Genomic DNA, 22,619 nt, shown 5'->3' with positions numbered 1-22,619 from the left:
AGTGACTACTGGTTTCATTTGAAGTGACTGTTGAACACACTAAACCAAATGCATATTCGTAAATCGAATACTGTTCCATGGCATTTCTAATCTGAGATGATGAATACGCTGTTGTATTTGTATGTCAGCATGCTTTAATAAGTAACACCGACTATAACAGTGCCATATTGTCCCTCGCTCCAGCGTGTGATGTAATTGCTCACTCGATTGCGTCATTGATTGCGTCTTTCCTGGCGGGCACTGAAAGGGTCCTGTGGTCATAGCTACTACTGTACATGTTGTCCTGCTAAATAATATGTGACAGTAGTATAATACAAGATACATAGAGGGAAGAATTAAAAAGTTTGGGATCTCCGACCTCATAACTAGTGCTGCGACGATACGCGTTTTTTAAAAACATGATTATTATTCTTTTTTAAATGATTTTTTGGCTGTTTAGAATCACACATTTCTCTAGTACAGTTTCCGTTTGCGCCAAAGCCATAATAATGCAGACTGAACTACCAACCAATAAAAATATCCTTTATAGTCCTTTAAATATCCTTATCCATTATCAACAGTACTATGAGCAATACATCAGTATAATTTACAGTAACTACATGCAAAACGGTTATCGGAACATACACGGTATTTAGTTGATAACCGAAGCTTTATGCTCAAGAAGAAACTGAACCGCTTTGTCATTTCAACATCCATAATCTTGTTTGTGATGTCTTCAGCACAACATGTGTCGAGTCCTATGAAGACAAAAACAAAACATTTATTGAAGACAAAAACAAAACATTATCATCTTATCTGGCTTAAACAAATATTTTATCCTAGACAATTCCCAGGACATTTTGGATACAAGTGCATATCTAAAGTGTTTCAGGCTGACAGTGCGTTTGCAGACCAAAGAACAAAGCTGTCTCGGTGTGAGACTTACACCTTGTAGCTAAAGAATTAAAAGGCAAAAATGGCTCATTGACTGAATGAGCAGTGAGACAGGTCTGGGCTGACAGTGTTTGAGCTCTGAACATTGGACCTGTTGCAAGCAGAATTAAGAATAAACATGACCAACAGAGACAGTTAATGGTAGTTTGATGAAATGAATCTTGCAGCCCATGCCCAGCAGAAGCAACAACTTCATTTGAATCATATCTTTATCAGACACACTCAGCCTAAAAAACACAAACTCATAACAAACCTCTTGCCAGCCTGCAAAATTAGCAGCTGCACAACCCTGAATGTGCAGTCAGCTTAAAATGTCTGCTGAAGCAAGACACGGCCTGTCGTTTAAATAGCAGTTTGATATTCTGTTATGCAATGTGTTATTCACTTATCTGTTAGCTATGTACAAAGATACTTTTCTGTATGTTTGCGTTCATGTTTAACATAACCAAATCATATCTAAACAATATCAATAATCCTGTGATCATGCTGTCATAGAGAAATTGCTGCTTTAACACAGTCATGTCTCTCAACAGTGCATGAGAGGAGCTCGAACAGTGTATAAACCTAGTGTAACTGTCATGCATGAAAATCATGCAATGATTTGCAATTTCCAGTACAATATCTATACTAAAGCACTGAGAATCACCCAGTAATGTTCCGATATTGACATTCTCGCAATACCCACGTCGACTCTCTACAAAGTTTTGTTACATCGTGCTTAGAGCTGTCCTGTTCACCTCCTGTACATCAGTCAGCATCAGACGCCTTCATGGCATAAAATACATCACTGGATCAAATCATAAGATATGTCAAATTTGATCCGTTACTCATCCAGCATTTTAGATCAGATGCTCAGTATCTAATTGGTGTGTCCATATTGCATAAATATCAGTCCCTTCAGGATTTTTGATTATGTGATCGCAGAAATGAATGCAAAATCTGATTCAAAACAAAAATAAAAACCATATTGATGCATGGTAACGGCACTCCGCTTCATGTCTTGCCGCTTTACACCACCCCGTCGTGGATTATTTTTTATAACCGTATGGTCTGTCCTGTGTTATTCTTTAATTAATCACCGTGGAAACTCACTCATCCACTGCTAATTCATAGGCATCCACATGCAAGTGTTGGACATTGGAAGAAACCATATTTAATAACATATTATTCAATATTATTATATTTATATAGTGTTGTGGTATACACCGATCAGCCATAACATTAAAGCCACTGACAGGTGAAGTGAATAACATTCATTATTTCATTACAGTGGCACCTGTCACAGGGTGGGATATATTAGGTAGCAAGTGAACAATCAGTTGTTGAAGTTAATGTGTTGGAAGCAGGACAAATGGGCAAGCGTAAGGATCTTAATTTGGACTTTGACAAGGGCCAAATTGTGATGGCTAGACATCTGGGTCAGACCACAGTGCATAAATTGTTCAGGAATGCTTTGAGGAACATGACAAAGAGTTCAAGGTGTTGACTTGGCCTCCAAATTCCTGAGATCTCAATCTGATCGAGCATCTGTGGGATTTGCTGGACAAACAAGTCTGATCCATGGCGGCTCCACCTCGGAACTTACAGGACTTAAAAGATCTGCTGCTAACGTCTTGGTGCCAGATACCACAGCACACTTTCAGAGGTCTTGTGGTGTCCATGCCTCGACGGATCAGAGCTGATTTGGCTGCACAAGGGGACACAATGTTAGGCAGGTAGTTTTAATGTTATGGCTGATCGGTGTAAAATAATGGAACATTAATATATGGAAACTGTATAAACCTGTAGTTCTGAACAATAAAATGGATAATATTTATTGATAATTTTGTTCTGATTTGTCAGTGTCTCACAGTTGCTGTTAATCCCAGCACTAGATATGAAGTTAGAGATTTAAATCGACTGTTGAACAAAAAAGGTGAGTTACAAGCAGTTGCAAAATGGACGCTTTCAGAAACTCTGCCTGAGCCAAGGACGCAATTAACCGGTAAAACTTATTAAAAATGACTAGCATTGTTAGCTTAAGCGCTGTTCAAATGAAACCATCGCATCCTGTCGTCCTGGAATTTTCTTCTTGTGTGAATGCGCTGGATTCAGTAATATTACAGCAACAGACTGTGTGTAAGAACTGACAGCATTGCTAGAAAGTTCGCAAGGTTCCAGATTTTTTATGTGTGAAAGGACCCTGTCTTGCTCTCTCTCTCTCTCTCTCTCACTCTCTCTCTCTCACACACACACACACACACACACACACACACACATCTCTGTCTTATTCTCTCACTATCTCTGTCTTTCTCTGGCTCTGTATCTGTTTTCCATTTTTTGCCAACCAGTATTATGCCATTCCAAACACCAGAACAGGCAGCTGCAAGTCCTAACTCTCCCTGACTTGCAGACACTTTTTACACAACACTGACTTGATGTTCATCAATTGTCTTGCTGATAAAGACACAAAACCTCACTGAAATATCTAGGAACACCATTTGCTTTTATTTGCGTGAGGATGCCAGGAGGCAAAGCAGCCGAAAGCCACGTGAATTTATACTTCTTTAGGCTTAATAAGAACACTTCCTGTAGTTTGGAAATGTTTTTACTATTGTGTTACATTGTAACTGTGATGATTTGCACAATATCAGAGGTTTGTAGGGAATCTGAGAGCATTTCAGTATGGGTAGAATAAGATTATGGGAGCATTACAAGGCAGGTGTGAGTGCGTGTGTGTGTGTGTGGGTGTGTGTGTATTTGGTGGTATGGGGGTTGTGTGAGTTTGAATGCTGATGGTTGAGGAGCATGGAGGACTGAAAAGGCCAGCTGTCCCTACCATGAGAAAGATTTTTTTTTTTTATCAGAGAATCTGAATACGAATCCATTTTCAAGGTGTAATTTTTCTACTTGTCAACTTATTTTGTATGCGTAGCTTCTATTATTCAGATCAGTTCAGTTTTATTTGTGCAGCATTTTAACAATAGACATTGTGGGGTTACAGTATACAGTACTAAGTGTGTTGAAAGGGTGTTATATTGTGAATAAGAGTCTTTCAGATTACAGCAGCAGTTGTTAGGTACAACTTTACAGAATCCATTTGAGATTTCTTTAGAGATCCAGGTTTTGGGAAGTATAAATCTTTAGGGAATCCATGTAGGATACCCGCACATTATCTGCAGTGTAGGGGATATTAGAAGTAGAGGGTGTCAGACAGAGTGTCATGTCCCACATTTGCTACCCACTTTACTCCAACTAGGGTTGGGAAATACGACCATATAATGTTGATATTGTGATGATGTCACAATGCACAATTCTGAGATATCTTTTGTATTTTTTTTAATTAATTGCAAAGTGACTAGTAGCGGCTGATGTGATGTTACGTGTTTCAGTTATATTTGATGTATTTTTCATTAGTTATTTTAATAAAAAAATACATTAATATTTGTAGATATAAGATAAATCATTGAACAGGTTTTTTCTTTTTTACAATTATTCACTACAGTGTTGCTGTCCTATATATTGCAATGCAGAACATATTGTGTGTGCCGAAGTGCCTTCAGGAATCGTGATTAGTTAGAGATGGCACGATACCACGTTTTCTTTTCCGATACCGATACTGAAACCTTGAGTACCCACCGATACTAGTACCTAGGGCTGGGTGATATGACAGAAATATCACGATACTTGAGGACATTTCTACGATGCACGATGGGCATCACAATATATAATTTAGCCAACAAACTGTCCTCAAAACAGTAGTAAAATAACCAAAACAACATTAAACTGACTTTGTTGGTCCGTTTCTTTAATACCCACAAAGACAAAGAAGATGAATTTTTAAAATTATTTTATAATTGCCTCAAATCAACGACATCCATTCAGTAGCAATTTATTTGTAATTATCAAAAACAAAAAAATACATCACCATACCAACAATATCACAGAAAAGTGTATAGCGTAATCATTTATCATGATATCAATATTATATCAATAAGTATATCAATATATCGCCCACCTCTACCGGTACCTGTTCGATATTGTTTTATGCAAAAACTTCTAAGCTTTCAAACGACTGAGCGCTTCACAGTTCGACTCTTTCACACAAAAATCACTTACATTGTAAATATAGTGAATATTATGAAGTATAAATATAATCAAATCAATCCTAAGAAAAGAAAAACAGTCAAGTCGGTTTCTTTTCCAAATCCAGTACCAATCTTTGCTATTTGTTACAGGATCTGATGTCCGATAGGTTTTCTCCAATTTCCAATCAACATGATCTTTTTGTCATATCGACCCCTAACCCCAGCCACGGTAGAGTACTATTCAGTCTGTACAGGACTTCAGTCCGGCCATAAATGCGTGTTGTGATGACGCCACATGACACATCTTGACCCAAATCTGTGGAAAATCTGATGTAAAATTGAAAAATCGCAAACTCCTTCGAATATTGCAGAGTTTTTGATTGAATGCTTAATTCTGCATTCATTTCTGTGATTGCAAAATTGAAAAATCTTTGAGGGACTGTCTGTTTTTTTACTTCTTTTTTTTTTTTTTGACAAATAAATAGGATCACCACCGGACTCTTCACCGTTCGCTCTAGACATCTCCTGAATACAGTATACTGAATACAAACTCTGTCTTTTGATGCCCCTCAAAATATGTTTTTGACTCATGCCATTCATACCTTTGTTTCTCTCTCTGTCATTAGGTGTTTATGTTGTTGTGGAAACACCAGTGCCAGCCATTTTGTGATCTGCCACACCCATACAGTTCTGCTCATGTGCAAATGAGATAACATTTATTATCTCATTAACATTTAACCACAGTGAAATTGTAGTTAAAGATATATAATTTAGTTTGTGAATGTAGTCTTATGCTTAGTGACAAACAATCTTTAGACCTATCAAAAAGGATATTTTTATCATGACATTTTCTCCAAAGCCCTGATTAGGAAGAGTTCATCATCAGGCACCAAACTCCACACATGTACTTAACAGGAAAATGTGATTTTATTATTATTATTATTATTATTTTTAGAGGTTTTGTTTTCAAACATGCATATGTATTAAAACACAAAAAGCAGACTCTTTTGTAACCAAAAGTGCAATTTCACACTTAATATTACACACAACATCTTTAAATGTTTCTTCTACCCATTGTAAGAGTTACTTAATTTTTATAGCAACATGAACCTGAAAGAGGGCAGAAAACAAAAATGAAGTGGTAAGTTGTAAGAGTTGGCATTCTCTCAGACAAGGTGTGGACTTTACTCTCTCACCGAGTGTAGGTCTAAACTTATCGCTCAACAGGAAGCAGTGTCTTGCGCATATGTCTGGTCAGGAAGTGCCATTAGGGGGCCTTTTGACTACTCTGTGGAGCAAGGGATCATGGGAGTCAGGAGCAGTTTTGATGCCCAGCATCACTAAAAAGACAAGAACAGAGGGGGCGGGTTTGAGTTCTGTTTGCGTGTTTGACTCAGTTGAGTTTCCTGTCTACACATAAGAGATGTTTACAGCCTACTGTGTCGAGTTTGGTCACATGACCTGAGCCTGTGGCTTCCGCTGGTTAATCTGATGTGTACCGGATGTGTGTAGGGTTTTTCCATCAGGGCTAAGGACAGTGTGGTAAGGTGGTTGAAGTTGAACCATATGGAGGTTTACTGTGTTATATGAATGCACAGACTAAATCAACCTGTAAGAAGGTTTTGCATAATTATAAAGTAGCGATTAATTGCTATAAGATAATGTTACTTTTTTAGAGCATAACAATTTATACCAGAAGCTTTCATGAAAAAATTATTATCTCTCAAGTGCTTCAGATCTTTCATGTTTCCGCTAGAGGTGTGTAAAGGTGTTCAGATACTGAACACACTTGTAATTGTTATGCCTACATTAAAATCAGTGAAAAACTATGAAAAAGAAAAGCCACCTGGCATGTTTTTGATGCAGAGTGCTGCATCATCATGGTGTGCAAGCTAGAGATGTGTCTCAGAACAAAAATAAATATTGGATGGGCCATTTTTCCTCTCACGTGGATGGGTGGGTTCTTTTCAGTAACATTCAGCACAGCTCTTTTAAAAGCCTCTATGGGTTTGGGACCCATAGGTTTGCAGATTAAAGTCCCCATGAAATCAAAATTGAAGTTTTGTTGCTTTTAGTATGAATATGTTAGCCTTAAGGTTATCTATAAGTGAGTTTGCTCCAAAACAACAACAAAATTAGCATTTAGAAGATATATGTATTCAAAATTTACAGTGTCTCTCTACCACCAATACGGATCAACAATTTTCCTGACATCATTCTGCTTCTCATCAATTTTTCTGTCCAATAAAATACTTTCTAGACGTGTTCCCCCCCCAACATTATATTAGTTTGAACATGCGTATTTTCTTCAGTTTTCCAACTCTAAATGGTTAAGAACGAAAGGGCTTGAATTAATTTACTTTGAAGACGGAAGTATTTGTGCCAGATTACAGCTTTGTGTCAAGTATTGGCTTAGATCGGGCTGTGAGTTAAGCTAAATAAGTCTGTTTAAAGAAGTGGGAGGAGCCACTTAATATGTCCTGCCCCGACTTTGTTTTTCAGTGGGAATTATGTCAACACATCGAATAACGTTGCGTGTTTCAAAGCACTTCACAAGGACTTTAAGTTATCCTCTGTCATTGTGATCACACTGTGATCAGTTTATTAATCTATTTAGCTTTTCACTCCTACAATGATGAACTTCAAATTTTCAAGGAATTTGGATTTTACCCAATACAAGAGAGTGCTGTAGGACAAGGGCTGGAATAGTGAGCTGTGCTTTTAATATTTCTGCTACTGACAGGAGGAAAGTTTAGTTAATGATGCCAGCTCACATCATGTTTGTCTACCCTGTCGCTTGGTCCTACTCTTTTCTTTTTCATCTGCGTTTTTTTTTTTTTTAGTTAGAGCTTTGTATGGACTGTGTGTACACACAGATGTGATGCAAGTGATGTCAAATCAACAAGTGATGTCAAATCTACATGGCCGCTCACAGCATCAGCAGTATACAAAGTAGCACTTCTTACCTTTAAATGAGTTATGCTGTATATACAAGTATTTGCTTTGTATCAATCAACATACAGATGTTTTGTCTTGTTAAGCCTATAAAATGGGGGGCACAGTGGCTTAGTGGTTAGCACATTTGCCTCGAACCTCCAGGGTTGGGGGTTCGATTCCCACCTCTGCCCTGTGTGCACGGAGCTTGAATGTTCTCCCTGTGCTTTTGGGGGTTTCCTCTGGGTACTCTGCTTTCCTCCCCAGTCCAAAGAGTTGTGTTGTTGGCTGATTGGCATGTCTAAATTGTCCGTAGGGTGAATGGGTGTGCGTGTGTGATTGTGCCCTGCGATGGGTTGGCACCCTGTCCAAGGTGTCCTCCACCTCATGCCCTGAATCCCCTGGGATAGGCTCTAGGCTTCCCCATCACCCAGGATAAGCAGTACAGAATATGGATGGCTCTATTAAGTAAATATCATTGGTGAAATTGGTGCACCACAGCCGTGCTCTGGCCCTTTAAATGTATAGTATGTGTTCTGGATTGACTGAGCCTTTCCAGGGCTTTCCTCTGCTCACACACATTGCAGGGTGTTTACACTGCAAATCCCAGACTGTTTGCTTTAGAGAAGCCCTGCCTGTCCAGCCTCCCTTTCTCACACTGATCAAGCTTCAGCTTCATACCACAATGATAGTTCAACTTCTTATTATATTGTTAATATATATTATATTGTTATTATAACATGATCACATTATTGCTAAATGATTTTCTGACCTGAGGCACAGTTCTGTTTGTAGTATTTTTCAAATTCATCACATAACATTATACGCTTTTGGTGAAAATAATTTCCAGGATGATTCCACAAAGGGTTTACACAATGCTGCATTTATCACAGAAGCACAAATTCTTACCTTCCTAAGCATCCTCCACTTATTGCAATGTTCCATGTGTAGAATAATGCAGTTTATATCAATTCTTGAATCTTATTGGTCAGAAAGTGTTGATAACCAATAACAACAGCTCTGACACTAGTGCCGTCTGTAACATTTGTATTAATGTGCTTGTTTGAATACATTATCATTTCTATTGTAACAACGTACAAAGAGGCTTGGTGTAATCATTGTGTAAGCTTTCTGGTAGGACACATTTATTTAGCATTTTCGTAAGGAGTCTCCAGTGTCAGAGCTTTATAAGAATCTGTCCTTTATGTTTTCTGACATGAGAAAGTTCTCAGGATGGGGAACTTTGTTGTTACTCGGTAACATGACAAGCTGTGTGTTTTTGTCGTATTATCTTCCAGAGAGAGAAAAAATAGAGTGTGGTGAGGGAGCAGCTGTTTATAGCTGATAACAGGAAGTAACTTATTAGTTCCTTAATTATTTCTTGCTTTATTTCTTATATTTTTAATTATATCATATTATAAAGTAAAGTATTACACTTTGCTATACTGCGGCGTGGTTCAGTTCTCGAATCTGACTGGTCAGAAGGTGTGCGTTGTTTTTGTATAACAGTTCGGCTTGGATGGTAGTTTCAGCTGTAACATGAAAGATATGCTAATGTTAATGTGCTCGTTCTGATACGTTATTGTTTCTATAGCAACAGTACTTACACAGGATTTTTACAGCAGATGTTCTATATAATCTAAAAAAAGGCTGTTCTTTCTAACAGTCATGATGCTTTGCAAAGTTCCCCACGGGAAAGTCTTCAGGATAGATGAGTTTACACTTCCTATTTCACTGTAAAATGACAAGCTGCTTTTTTTTTTTATACAGAGAGATAGAGAGAAAAAAGAAGGTGATGCTGGTGAGAGGGAACAACTGTTCATAATTGCTATAACGTAAACGATAGCAGGAACTAACCATTTGTTTCTTTTATGGTTCACAATATTAAATCTTAACTATAAATCGTTAAAAAATGCAACGTGTAATTTATTAATAAATGAAATATTGTAATTGCTGGCGAATCACTGTGGAATATGTATAAGTGGAACAACACACTCGACACAATGCAGCTATATGACAGTAATCTAGAGCTGCAACTAACTATTATTTTCATAATCCTTTAGTTTAGATAATTTTTTCCGATTGATCGATTAATCGGATTGGGGTAAACTTTCAGTACCATTTTTTTGTTTATTTAAAATAAAATCCCCAAACTGAGTGTTACAAATATAAACTTCAGACTAAAACTTTGCACAGCTGTTTGTCCAATTATATAAAACTGAAAAGAACCCAATACACACACACACACACACACACACACACACACACACACACACACACATACACACCAGAATATATATTATTCATTTAGGACTGTAGTTTAATTCCGTGATTTTTGTGCATCCATAAAAAATATTTCATAAATACTTATATATAATATAAACTAATATATGTAAAGTTTATATTACATAATTTACATTACATTTTTGGATGCCCAAAAAACCAATGGATTAAACTACAGTCCTAAATTAATAATAAAACCTCACTTTCACTGCACCTTGTGGTTTCTGTTCCTCATTGCCTTTAGACATATTATTTTGGATACAAACATAGGTTTGTGCTCGTGCATCGCTATCAAGTGTCCGTGCTACACAATCTCTCCAGTGTTTCTCCACGGTGTTTAATATAAAATGCTACCCTGCCTTAGAGGAATTGGAGGTCACACACTTTCTTCCTCAGTCACTTGATGATTTCGCCTCCGTCTGCTGGTGACTGAGGTCATGTTGGGCATAAAAGGTAACATTGACATAAACAGTAAACTGAAGAAAGTCATTGTCGATGACTCTGGGTATCTGCTAAAGCTAGCGGTGTCGCATTACGAGGAAAAACAAAGTGTTACGTGCATTTGTTTTATGTATTGGAAAGTTACTCAATTACTTCAGGGCTTGTTTCCAAATTGAAAATAGCAGTTGTAGTTTTATTATTGATTGGTATAGAGCATGAAGTTATTATGTAATAAACTGCAAATTTCAAGATCTAATGGCAATATTCTAATCTCTCACATTTGTTATTTACAAAACAAGGAATAAAAATATATTAGAGTTGTTAGGAAATAAACTTGTTAATATGGATTGATGAACCCATTGACGACGCATGCAGATGAATAAATTGAGGTCGTTTGAGAGAACAGCTACTGCGTGACTAAGAGTCTTGCCATCTTTTTAAAGCGAGTGATGATACGCTGACCTCATAGTGAAGTAATCGTCTCCTTAATCACACTGCCTCAGGTCTGTTCTGGATTGTTGAGAAGGTACGGTAAAGATGAGTAATTTAGGGATGCTTCATTCACCTTTGGGACTGTAGCAGTCATGCAGTTGTAGTGATGAGGATCAACTTGAGTCAGTGTGTGTATATGGACACATGTGCGATAGCAAATACTAGGGACACACTGGATAGATAGATCGATAGATAGATAGAAAGAAACTTACTTAATCCAAGGGAAATTGCAGAAGATGTCTAGAGGAATGATGAATGTGACTCACTGACCTGAGTGGGCCATTTCCTCTACTACTGCTAATAGTACATCACGCATACACTTGCGCACACACACACACACACGCGCGCACAATTGTAACCCCTTTGTCTACCAATACACCTCGGGGGGTTTTTTTATTATTATTTTTGGTTTCCATTTTCCTTATTTGGTCATGGTTTCCTGTTCTCAATAACACATGATTCTCTCTGGTTTGGTTTTGTTTCCAGCTTCTCTATTGACGCTCACTGTTTCCCACCTAATTCTTGTGAAGTCTTTTTGAGTTCATTGCAGTTTACAGATGTGTCTTTTCACACAAAAGTCCGTTGTTTGTCTTTTACTGTAACTTCTTAGTTTTAGATGTTCAGTATATTGTATTTGTTTTCTAGTTTTTAATGTGGATTTTTAATGAGCATTTGCCTCCTGACCTTATACGTTATAAGTGTAGTCGCCTGCTTCTAAATAGAATATGCTTTCAAATATAAATGATGTCACAATATGCTTTTCTAAGATATCATGGATATTGTGATATCTTTTTGTATAAAACTGCCTGGAAGCATCTGATTTGATGTTAAAATTTTGTAGTTAATCTTTAAGATCTTAAAATGTTCATTTTTGTAACTTTTTCTCTTCTTTTCAGTGTTAAATATTTTGTTTTGTATTTTTTGATAAAATATTTTTTAATCTACAAAAAAATAATCATAAATGTATTTTTGTAGACAGTAAATACTTGCTTGAAAGTTTGTGAACTCTTTAGAATTTTCTATATTTCTGCATAAACGGGATCTAAAACATCATCAGATTTTCACACACGTCCTAAACGTAGATAAAGAGAACCCACTCCAACAAATGAGACAAATGTATTATACTTGCTCATTTATTTATTGAGGTAATGATCCAATATTACATATCTGTGAGTGGCAAAAGTATGTGAACCTTTGCGTTCAGTATCTGGTGTGACCCCCTTGTGCAGCTATAACTGCACCTAAATTTTTCTGGTAATTGTTGATCAGTCCTGCACATCGGCTTGGAGGAACTGTATCCCATTCCTCAGTACAGAACCGCTTCAACTCTGGGATGTTGGTGGGTTTCCTCATGTGAACTGCTTGCTTCAGGTCCAACATTTCTATTGGATTAAGGTCAGGACTTTGACTGGGCCATTTCAAAACATTAACTTTATTCTTCTTTAACCATTCTTTGGTAGAACAACAGACATGCCTTTGAGAATTGTGATATATTTTTGTCACCCCTACCTCTAAATTTGATAATAGCTCATAAAAGAAGATGCAACAACTAAACCAAACTGCTGCGATTTGGAAACGGAAATGTATTGTGAAGTCCAGTTTGGGTGGTAAGATGAAGCGCAGAGAGTGTCCACTGGATGGAGCTTCTGCGTTAGTGACAGCAGTGTCTCGGCGATGGACAGGGAGAGAGAGAGGGAGTGAGAGAGGGAGCGAGCGCGGGAGGCAGGGAGATGAACAGAGAGAGGGATGTCCAGATGGACTACAGCAGTATGCTCGCTAAGTGACAACTCGGGTAGAAGCCTCGCTATCAGTTCCTCTCGCTTTCTCTCTCTTTATTATCATCATTTCTCATAATTTCTGGATCAAGTGTGTTATTGAAGCATCTTTTTCGCTGCAGCTGGATCATTGTCTCTGGACTATTTAAGGGACGTATCTTTTATTCAGTTATACATCTCATCACTGAGCAAAATAGAACAGTCATTGAAGAAGTACACCAAGATTGACTGAAGAAGCAAAATTCTTCCCAGGATTAGACAAAACAGGTCAGCATTTTTCTTTCAAAAACCACTTACTAGCACCATGTAAAGTGCTAACACTTTGTTAGCCAGTAGAATGGTTCATTCATATTCGAAGTGCACCTTCTGTTCAAACTCTATTGTGCAATGTTCACTTGCAACATTTGTGTGACTGTACAAAACCAGTCATCATTCAATTTTTACTGGACCAAATTTCTAACCTCTATCCCTTAGAATTAAACATCTTGTTTTGGTTTCTGTGTCTTTAAGACTGCTGTGCGTTAATGGCCTCTGTCCTGATTGGATGCTCACCTCACCTGGAACACGAGTAGAAATCAGTAAAGACATCTGCTAATTCATAACCGTTTAACCATTTTTTAAAATGAGGCAAGTATTTACTCTACCGATGTTGACTTTATGACTAGCAATAGAATAAGCAAATAGAAAATGTTAGCATTAGCACATTGAGAACACTACATTCTGTACACTACGTATGTACCATGTAGATTAAGCTGCCTCATAGTCAGTGCTCATGCTGAATACACATAGTCTCTCCTGTACTGTGCCTTGTTCAAAAAGCAGTCCAGACTGAAGGAACAGCACAATGTTTAACTGCTTGCGACAACATCTTTCACTCCAGTAACCCTGCATTGGGCAGGGCTAACCTGCTGAAAAGTTACTGAGCAGGGCTAATTCTGCATTCAACTAAAGCTCGCAACTCAGCCTTTCTGACCTCTAACGAGGAAAAGACAAAGAATACACCCCCTCAACTTGGAGTTCCTTCTCGGCTAGTTGGGACGGTCTCCGATCAGGACGTGATATATCACCAAAGTTAGCTAGCTAGATTGTTGATAGCAAAACATGTACATGGAGGCCTCCATGATTTTTCCGCTGAAGCTTGAATGCACGTAGTTTGAAAATGCCGTGAGGTCTAACTTGTCACTTCAGAGTTAAGTGGAATGCAGCAGAACTTGCTGTAAAGTAAAAGGTATGGGTATTTTAGGCAAACTACTTCGACGACTTGCTTCAAAAGTGGGAGTTTCTTAGTTGTGTCTGCAACAAGAATCTCATCTGAACACACTCCCCTGCCCATTGAACCTGCACCAGTGGTTTGGACAGGAAGAATGCTACCCAATCTGTAGCAGTCCAAATACAAGTCTCCAACATATCTTGTCAGTCTCCGCCCTGATATAATGATGTGGTCCAGTGGCACCAAGACCATGCTCCTCATCGAGCGAACTGTCCCAAGGGAGGACGTAATAAAAGCTGCCTTTGAGAGGTAGAGGCTGAAGTACTCAGATCTCGTCACTGAGTGTAAGGAGGCTGACTGAAGAACCATCATCTACCCGGCAGAAGTAGGATGCCGTGGCTTGGTTGGAACATCATCTTTTCGCCACCTGAGAGATATGGGAGCAACTGGAGCAAACCAGCAGAAGGCCCTGAAAGATCAAACTGAAGATGCAGAGAAAAGGAGCTTTTGGCTCTAGGTGCGGTGAAAGGAGAAGTGTTGGGGTAGTAACGTCTAACCCAAAGTCTAGTTGCAGGTGGTGGCCTGGAGACATCCCTGCCACTGCCACCAAGAGACGTTCTGGGGTTAAATGAGTGAAACGTTGTTGAGCGGTGGTACCCTACTGCTGACCCTGCAGCTGACCTATGCCATATGCATTAATGGTGCCAGTGGGCCTTGTCACAGCCTTAGTCACTGGGAAGGTCTGTATGGCTCTGGTTGTGTTAGACATGGTGGCAAGGCTGAAGGAAGAGTGGTAATCATATGGGCACCGGAGGAGGTACGACAAACAGTAATTCAATAGCAGGTCAGCAACTACCTGTGTAATCGATGTCAGAAAACATGGACTACAGCAACACAAAGTTTTATTGATTAGCTGACACTACTTATTGTTAGCTAAAACCATAAAGTTAAAAACTCAATTACTCAATAACTAACTACCTAGATGTTTCACAGTACATTTAAAATCTGGCTGAAAAATATGGCAGTGATCTCTGTTTTTATTGGATTTATTATTATTATGTTACTTTATAAATGAAATAAAAATAAACATTGTAGCTAATTTTCTAGGTGGGAACTTAATTCCAGAGCAAATATGGTACTGAAACTTCAGTTGACAACCGAGTAATATTCAAATAACTAGGTCTGATTTCTCCTGGAATGTGCTCTGACACAAACCGCTCTGAGATAACTCCAGTGATGGAACGTTAATCCTAACAACAGCCTTCTTCGAATTAGGAAGGCTGTGGGCGGCTGTGGCTCAGGTGGTATAGTAGGTTGTTGACTAATCGTGGGCCCACATGACTCCACATGCCAAAGTGTCCTTGGGCAAGACACTGAACCCCAAGTTGCTCCTGATGGCAAGTTGGTGCCTTGCATGGCAGCTCTGCTACCATTGGTGTGTGAATGTGTGAATGAGACACAGTGTAAAGCGCTTTGGATAAAAGCGCTATATAAGTGCAGACCATTTAGGAAAGGGCCACAAGATTGAGAAACACACACATTTTTCATTCTTCAGAGATTTCTTCACAGACTTCACCTTTAAGCCCTGAAACATTACAGCATTTTAGTAAGATCTCAGGTTTTAGTGGCTCAGGTGAGGGTTATGTATGTGTATATATGTTATTTTGATTCTACAGTGTCAAGCTTGGGTGATAAAGCTCAGGTTTATAGCTGGGCTGTAAAATGAGACTAGCTGTAGTCCGGCTCTGTGACCTGAAGTCATTATGGACCACGTTCTAGTTATTTACATAGAGGCCCATATTACTGGGAATGTTTAGAGATTGCAGCTAAGTACGTAATCAGTTATCAGTCATTTAAGGACTGTGTGGATGAAAGTGGTGTCAGTAAGCATGATGTCATTCAGCATTCAGTTTGTATGATGATGATCAGTGGCTGTAAGCTTCTACAGTTGAGGTCATAAGTTTATAGACACCTTGCAGGACCTGCAAAATGTTAATAATAATAATAATAATAATGAAGGATAGTAAAAATTGCATTTTGTGCTGTGGCTCAGGTGGTAGAGAGGGTTGTCCAGTAATCACAGGATTGACGGTTAAATTTGCGGACTCCATATGCGGAAGTGTCCTTTGGCAAGACACTGAACCTCAAGTTGCCCCCGATGGCAAGTTAGCGCCTTGCATGGCAGATCTGCTGGGCAGTTTAACTGATCAGGATAAACAAGGGACTCATGCACAACTATCACAAAACATAAAAGCACTCATTGATCATCCAGGTAACAACACACAGTATTAAGAATCAAGCGTAATGTACACTTCTGAACCGGTTCGTTTGTGTAAATTCAGTTAATATTGAGTCTTGTGGACTATATGCAAACATGTGAAATAACTAATTCAGGGCAGTACTAAATAAAAAACAGCATGCATTTTTTAAGATCCCTTTTATTTTATTTTTTTAGTTTTTAACATTTTGAAGATCCTACAAGGTCTCTGTAAACCTATGGCCTCAACTATATATGATTCTATAATAGCTTTGTAGCCCAGGTACAAGATGTATAATTGAAACAAATGTCTAGGCTTGAGGAAATGAGTGAGTGGAACATTTCTGTAAACTGGATTTTTCCTTAAAACAGTGTTTTAAGAGAGAACTTTATCTTGTATAGGATGCATTGTTTGGGGGAGTTGAATGAGGACACAAGGAAGACAAGACAAAATCTCATCTTCAGTCTTTCCCAGAATAAACAAAGTTCAATAATGCTAGTGAAGATTGTGTGGGTGCATCTTATCTGTGATCTACCCACTACTTGTGTGTTCCTTTGCCAGTTTGGCCCACACCTCTCCTGTTGAACACTGAGCTCTCTTTTCCACTGCAGGCAAGGTTGAGTCCCTAACGGCCTTGTTTTCTGCTGAACCGTCACCATTTGTGTGTTTTTGGCTCGGGTCAGTCCAAGTGCAAGAGGTTGTAGGTGAGGGTCATTTAAAGTCCTACGCTGCATGGCTGATGCAGACATCTTCCTAGGCAGCATTTTAAAGTGGAAGGTATCTACTGAAGAGTATAGATCTGGCTGATCTGGGAAAAAAAAAAAGGATTAAGAAAAATAGTGTGGTGTCCATTATGGTATGCTTTATGATATGTTACAAATTTGTATCCAGGTATCACATTGAATTATTGAAGTAAGCAAAAAAAAAATGTACTAATGGATTTAATAGCGGAGGGAGGTTCAGGAGTAGCATTTCAGATATTATTTCATTTTTTGTAAGAACAGTGCTAGAGCAGACTCATTCTATGTATTTAAGTTAAAGCGATAGTTCACCCAAAAAATTGAATTCTGTTATCAATTGCTCACCCTCATGTCGTTCCAAACACATAAGACTTTCGTTCATCTTCGGAAAACAAAAGACATTTTTAATGAAACTTTTTTCATTGTACTGTTTTGTTGTTGTTGTGTTTTTCATTAAGAATAATAATGAACCCACCATTCAAGCAATTGCTGACCCTGAATTGCCACGGAAGCGAAAGTAAAATCTACATGGCCGCACGGGCATTCATAGGCGTCACACCCCTAAGGAGGACTTGCCTTTTTTTTGTCCGCTCTCGCGTCAGCACAATACACATGCATCGTAGTTTTCTCATTAACACGCATCTATGCTGAAGTGAAGATATTTTGTTTGAACTTTTTGGAGCTTGAAAATTTCGGTTACTTGGACTGTAAATGGAGGGACAGAAATATCCAAGGTTTCAATAAAAATGTCTTCATTTTTGTTCCGAAGATGAACGAAAGTCTTATGGGTTTGGAATGACACGAGGGTAGTAGAGTAATTGATTTTATTGTCATTATTAGATCATTTTCATTTTTGGGTGAACTATCCCTTTAAGGTGTTTATTAAGGTGCTGCAAGACCTTTTTTAATTTGTTGCCACTGTTCACCAATCACCCCCTGGCTTGCTGTGATAGGCTGTTAAAATGAGAGAGAATAATGCAGCTGCCATAAAACTCAACAATACAGAATTTTATCAACTACGGTATCTCAAATGGTGCTCATTATGTGTTTTTCTGACTCTCTGTGTTAAACTGAAAATACAAAGCTAACTTTGCCAACAAGCCACACAAGTTCTCACTGTAGTACAGTCTCAGCTTTCCAGCCTCCAGTTTGTCCACAGCTCTGAAACCGACCTGAGCTCAAGTTGGATTAATGGATGAGGCTGGTTTAAACGAGAGAGTGTCATTAGCAGGGCAGATGTGTCCATGTTTTCCCTCTCCAGAGTAGTGAGCTGAAGCTCAGAAGCCTTTAGACAGATGACAGGAGGAGGGGGTCGGACTGAACAGAAACTGAAGACATCAATATGGGCATTTATCTGAAAGGTTAGATTGTATAGAGCGCATGGCAGTGGATCAAAGAAGAAATCATAAATAGCTTTTAAGAGCAGTAAAATGGAGCATGATGAAAGTTGGGAGAAGAGCAGATCTTGATGAAAGCTTGAACCATTGAAAGAAAAAAAACCCAGAAAGCTTAGGGTTGGGATTTCAACTATGTGGCAGTTTGAAATAGCAAATCTGCTCAGTTCTTTTCTTAAAATAGAAACTATATTTGATTTAGATCCTCAAAATAAAATGGATAAAGGACAAATTGATTTATTGAGGGATCATTTGGGTAAATGATTAAATATATTATGGAATGTGATAACAAATAAACAATACAATCAAATGTGAGCATAAATAATGAAATGTTGCACAAATATATGTATTTTATTGTTGATTTCTTTCATTATTTACGTATTTAATTGTTTATTTATTTGAATGATGCTATTCATGGGACCTGAAATACATCTTGAAATTTCAACGGCCATTTCCATCATAAAACGTTAGGAGGACCGGATCAAAAGCGGTCTGTGTTTTGATTGGTCTATTGATTGGATTTGATTGTTCATATCTAATTCAACATGGCAGAAATGATAAACTTCCCAAAACAGGCGGACGTTACATTTTTTAATCCTCTGGAAAAAAGAGCTAAAATGACCTGAATAAGCATAAAATTGTTTACAATAATGAATAATGATCTGAAATAATATTCCTCCATATTGATATGACTTCTTAAATAATCTGGGCTGTACTATACAGAAATCGGCACTGTTTAGACTGTCCAATAACAGTGGGATCCCCAGGGATACGAAAGGTTCAGACAAGACACCATATCACTAAAACCCTAATGATCATGTCTGAGATGGAGCAGAGATGTTAACTCTTTGTCACAGACCTAAGAGATGGATGTGCATGATCACACAGATCAGAGCTTATTGACATTTTTCGTTGCTAAACTGATTTCAAAAGGATTACTCCAAAATGGACAAGAGCTTCAATTTCCTTTTTTTTTTGTGGACTGCTTCTCAAACAATGTTTGAGAAGGGGATTGCGAATAGAACAATTGTTTGTTTATAATAAATGTGCTATTGAGCTGAAAACAATGATCTGAAAGACAGTGAGACTGGTTTGTGGCACAGAACCTATTGAATAGTTCCTGTTGTTCTCTGCTTTTTTAAATGCACTTTACACGAGTTACCGTAAAATAAATTCCGAGCTCTTCATGTATAAGCCCCTAGACAGCAGCCTAACAGGAAGAATGTGCTTACTTCCTACAAAGCCTGCAGACATTTTGCACTTTGTGGTAAATGTGAAATTTTTTTTGGAAAAACCCCATGCTTTGAGAACTTGGTGCTTCAGATGAGAATGTGTGGGCAGTCCCACACTATGATGCTCATCTGCTGGAACATAATCAAGTTTCAAGTTTGTTTCAGCTTCTTTCTTCTGTGGAACGGTAAAAAGAATTAATTCATGTATTTGTGGTCAGTAAGGCAGTATGAGTTTGAGATCACCCAGAAATGCAAGGACTGAAAGCGTTGAAAATGCACTGACTGGTTGATAAAATTTGTTTGTTTTTTGGTTCCTCAATGTAACCAGAGATGATATCTGACATTCTATGCAGTTCTTTGTGGTAAGCATTGTACTGTTTGATATCTGTCGATGTAGCACACTAAAAGGGAAAAAAGGCTTGAAGGTAAAATGTGTTATAGTTTGGGGGGATTTCCATCAAAACTTCATAGACGTTCATCACTTACTGGAACTAATGCACAATATCATAATGGACAAATGATCAATTCAACAGCAAACCCATTGGACAAGTGAAATCTCCAATGTGCTGCCCTGTCCCATGTTTTGGTTGCCTGGAAACCTAATTGATTAGGCTAAAAAAATGGTAGCTAATAATGTAATGCAAAATGAAATATGGAGAGCTAGTGAGCTTTATTAAAGCACATTAATAAAGACAAATGGAAATGAACTGAATTCCCAGGGAAAGGGTGACAATGTAGCCATAGTCATTATACTCCCCAGGTAAAGTTTATATCACATCATCATCAACACCTTTGTGTTTTTTTGTCACATCCTATATAAAAATATCTTTCTGAATCTGAAAAGATTGTTTGTCGTTAGTCATTAGATGGAAGAATTAGTCAAAGATAAAGATTGTTCTACTGCAGCAAGCGTGGGATTCAGACACCTGTGCTATAGCTACAGCATTGAGGTATGTCACAACACTATGAAGTGTGTTAAGTTTAAATGTACCAAAAGACACCTTTTGTTAAGCAAAATTGGTTAAAAAAAAAAAAAAGTATGATTTGCTTGCTTTTTACTAGTCCACCAGGCACCTACAAATAACAAACTAATAGCTTGACATGAAATATGCTTGCCTGGGCTAAAGATTTGTCCACTCCTAGACAAGAACATGGACTCGAATCCTCGAGCAACATTTTCCAGTAGATAAAGTTTCAGGAACTTTAACTTTCAGGAAACCTGTTGGTCACTTAATTTGGCCGCAAATGATCTTCTTATTCTGAAGTCATTTTTTGATCTAATGATCTAGTGCCTGAAATGAAAAATTAAAGGGTGCCATTTCTTAGTGGTCCATGAATATCTCTAGGCGTTGGTGCCAGAGCATCTTGAGGGGCCCAGCCACAGGACATCTTTCTTCATCCAAGCCCCAGCCTGTGGTCCATCCTCGCCACTATAGCATCTAAAAATGCTGTGGGTGGACATGTGGTGGCTTGAGAAGGTGTGCACGCCCCAGGATGACCTCATTCTTTCCATAGAGAGGCAAAAATACTTCCTGTTTTCCAAAGGCAAACTCATGTGCAGCTGTAAACCGTATTGGCCAATAATGGAACATCATTAAGATGTGTGTTTGCTCTTGGGATAAAGCAGAGGCTTAATTTGGTAACTCCGAAAGTACCCGAAAGGATCCGACTTACTCGTTACATTTCTTTCTCTCTTTGTCACTGACCTGTAATATATGTGCATTTAAAAAGCTTGGCCAGTGAAAGGCTACACATTTTGCAGATTGAGCGCTATAGTATTTCAGTAGTCTGAGGGAAAAGGAAAATTTTGAGTGCTGCAATGAGCGTAGGAGTTGGAAAGGCAGCTCTGGAACAGTCTATGTTGATTGAGTCTGGCAGGGGGAGCAGGTGAGAGCCATGATCAGCTGATCAGAGAGCATAATAATGCCATCTGTTTGACTGTGCACAGAACATTGTGCCATTGTTCCGGATAGCCATGTTGCAAATGAGTGCAGTCATCGCTTGAGGCCTGTGCTTGCTTACAATTTTCTTGTCCTGTCCAAGAGCCACAATTATAAACCACCCTCAAGTGACAAAATGGATGTCTGAGGCTACATCCACATTAATCCGGATAAATTTGAAAACTGCATTTTTGTTTCAAAACGCTCTCCGACTACTGGCATTTTCAAATGTTTTCCAAAAATTACTTGTCCACAGTGAAACATCTGTCATCCCTATACTGCGCATGCATAAAAAGTAAGAAGCTTTGGCCTGCGTCATTTCCATCAGGTGTTTGTTTAAAAATGCAAAGTGAAGGTTCAACAAAGTGTCCTTAATCTTCAACAAAGCTATAAAACTGGATAGCAGGCACAACACTGGAGTACAGCATCCTTCACCATCTTGTTTGTTTTCAGTTTAATGGGTCACATGACTAAAAATGCGTCATCATTTTTAAATATCTCGGTTTTCTCAGTCCACACTACAACGTGAATACAGCATTTTCAAATGTATCCACTTGGGAGAAAATTTTTGAAAAGCTCCATTTTCGCTGGGGAAAAAACGCCACCTCAGTGTAGACGGAAGGCCAAAACGTAGAGATAAAGATGCGTTTTCAAATCTATCCAGATTCATGTAGACGTAGTCTTAGTGTGGACTGAAAAAACTGAGATATTCAAAAACAGTGACGCAGTCACATGACCCATTCGACTCGAAACAAACAAGATATTACCGTATCAGTTCAAAGAGACAGAAAGCAAATAAGCATTTGAAAACGCTCCAATGTAGACAGCGAGCGTTTTATAAAACAAAAATGTAGTTTTCAGATCTATCCGGAATAATGTGGATATAGCCTGAGAGTATGATTCAGTCTCAAAAATATTTC

The 22,619-nt window shown here is 38.3% G+C and overlaps 1 protein-coding gene across 3 annotated transcripts in view; it reads left to right on the top strand.

Moving 5' to 3' along the window:
• The window catches only part of cyth1a (cytohesin 1a), a 77,768-nt gene that overhangs the window by 24,729 nt on the left and 30,420 nt on the right, over positions 1-22,619 (top strand). The gene's annotated exons all lie outside the window — the stretch shown is intronic.

The sequence above is a fragment of the Ictalurus punctatus genome, chromosome 2 (assembly GCF_001660625.3).
Source record: "Ictalurus punctatus breed USDA103 chromosome 2, Coco_2.0, whole genome shotgun sequence".
Lineage (NCBI taxonomy): Eukaryota > Metazoa > Chordata > Actinopteri > Siluriformes > Ictaluridae > Ictalurus > Ictalurus punctatus.
This window is presented reverse-complemented; position numbering and strand designations above follow the sequence as displayed.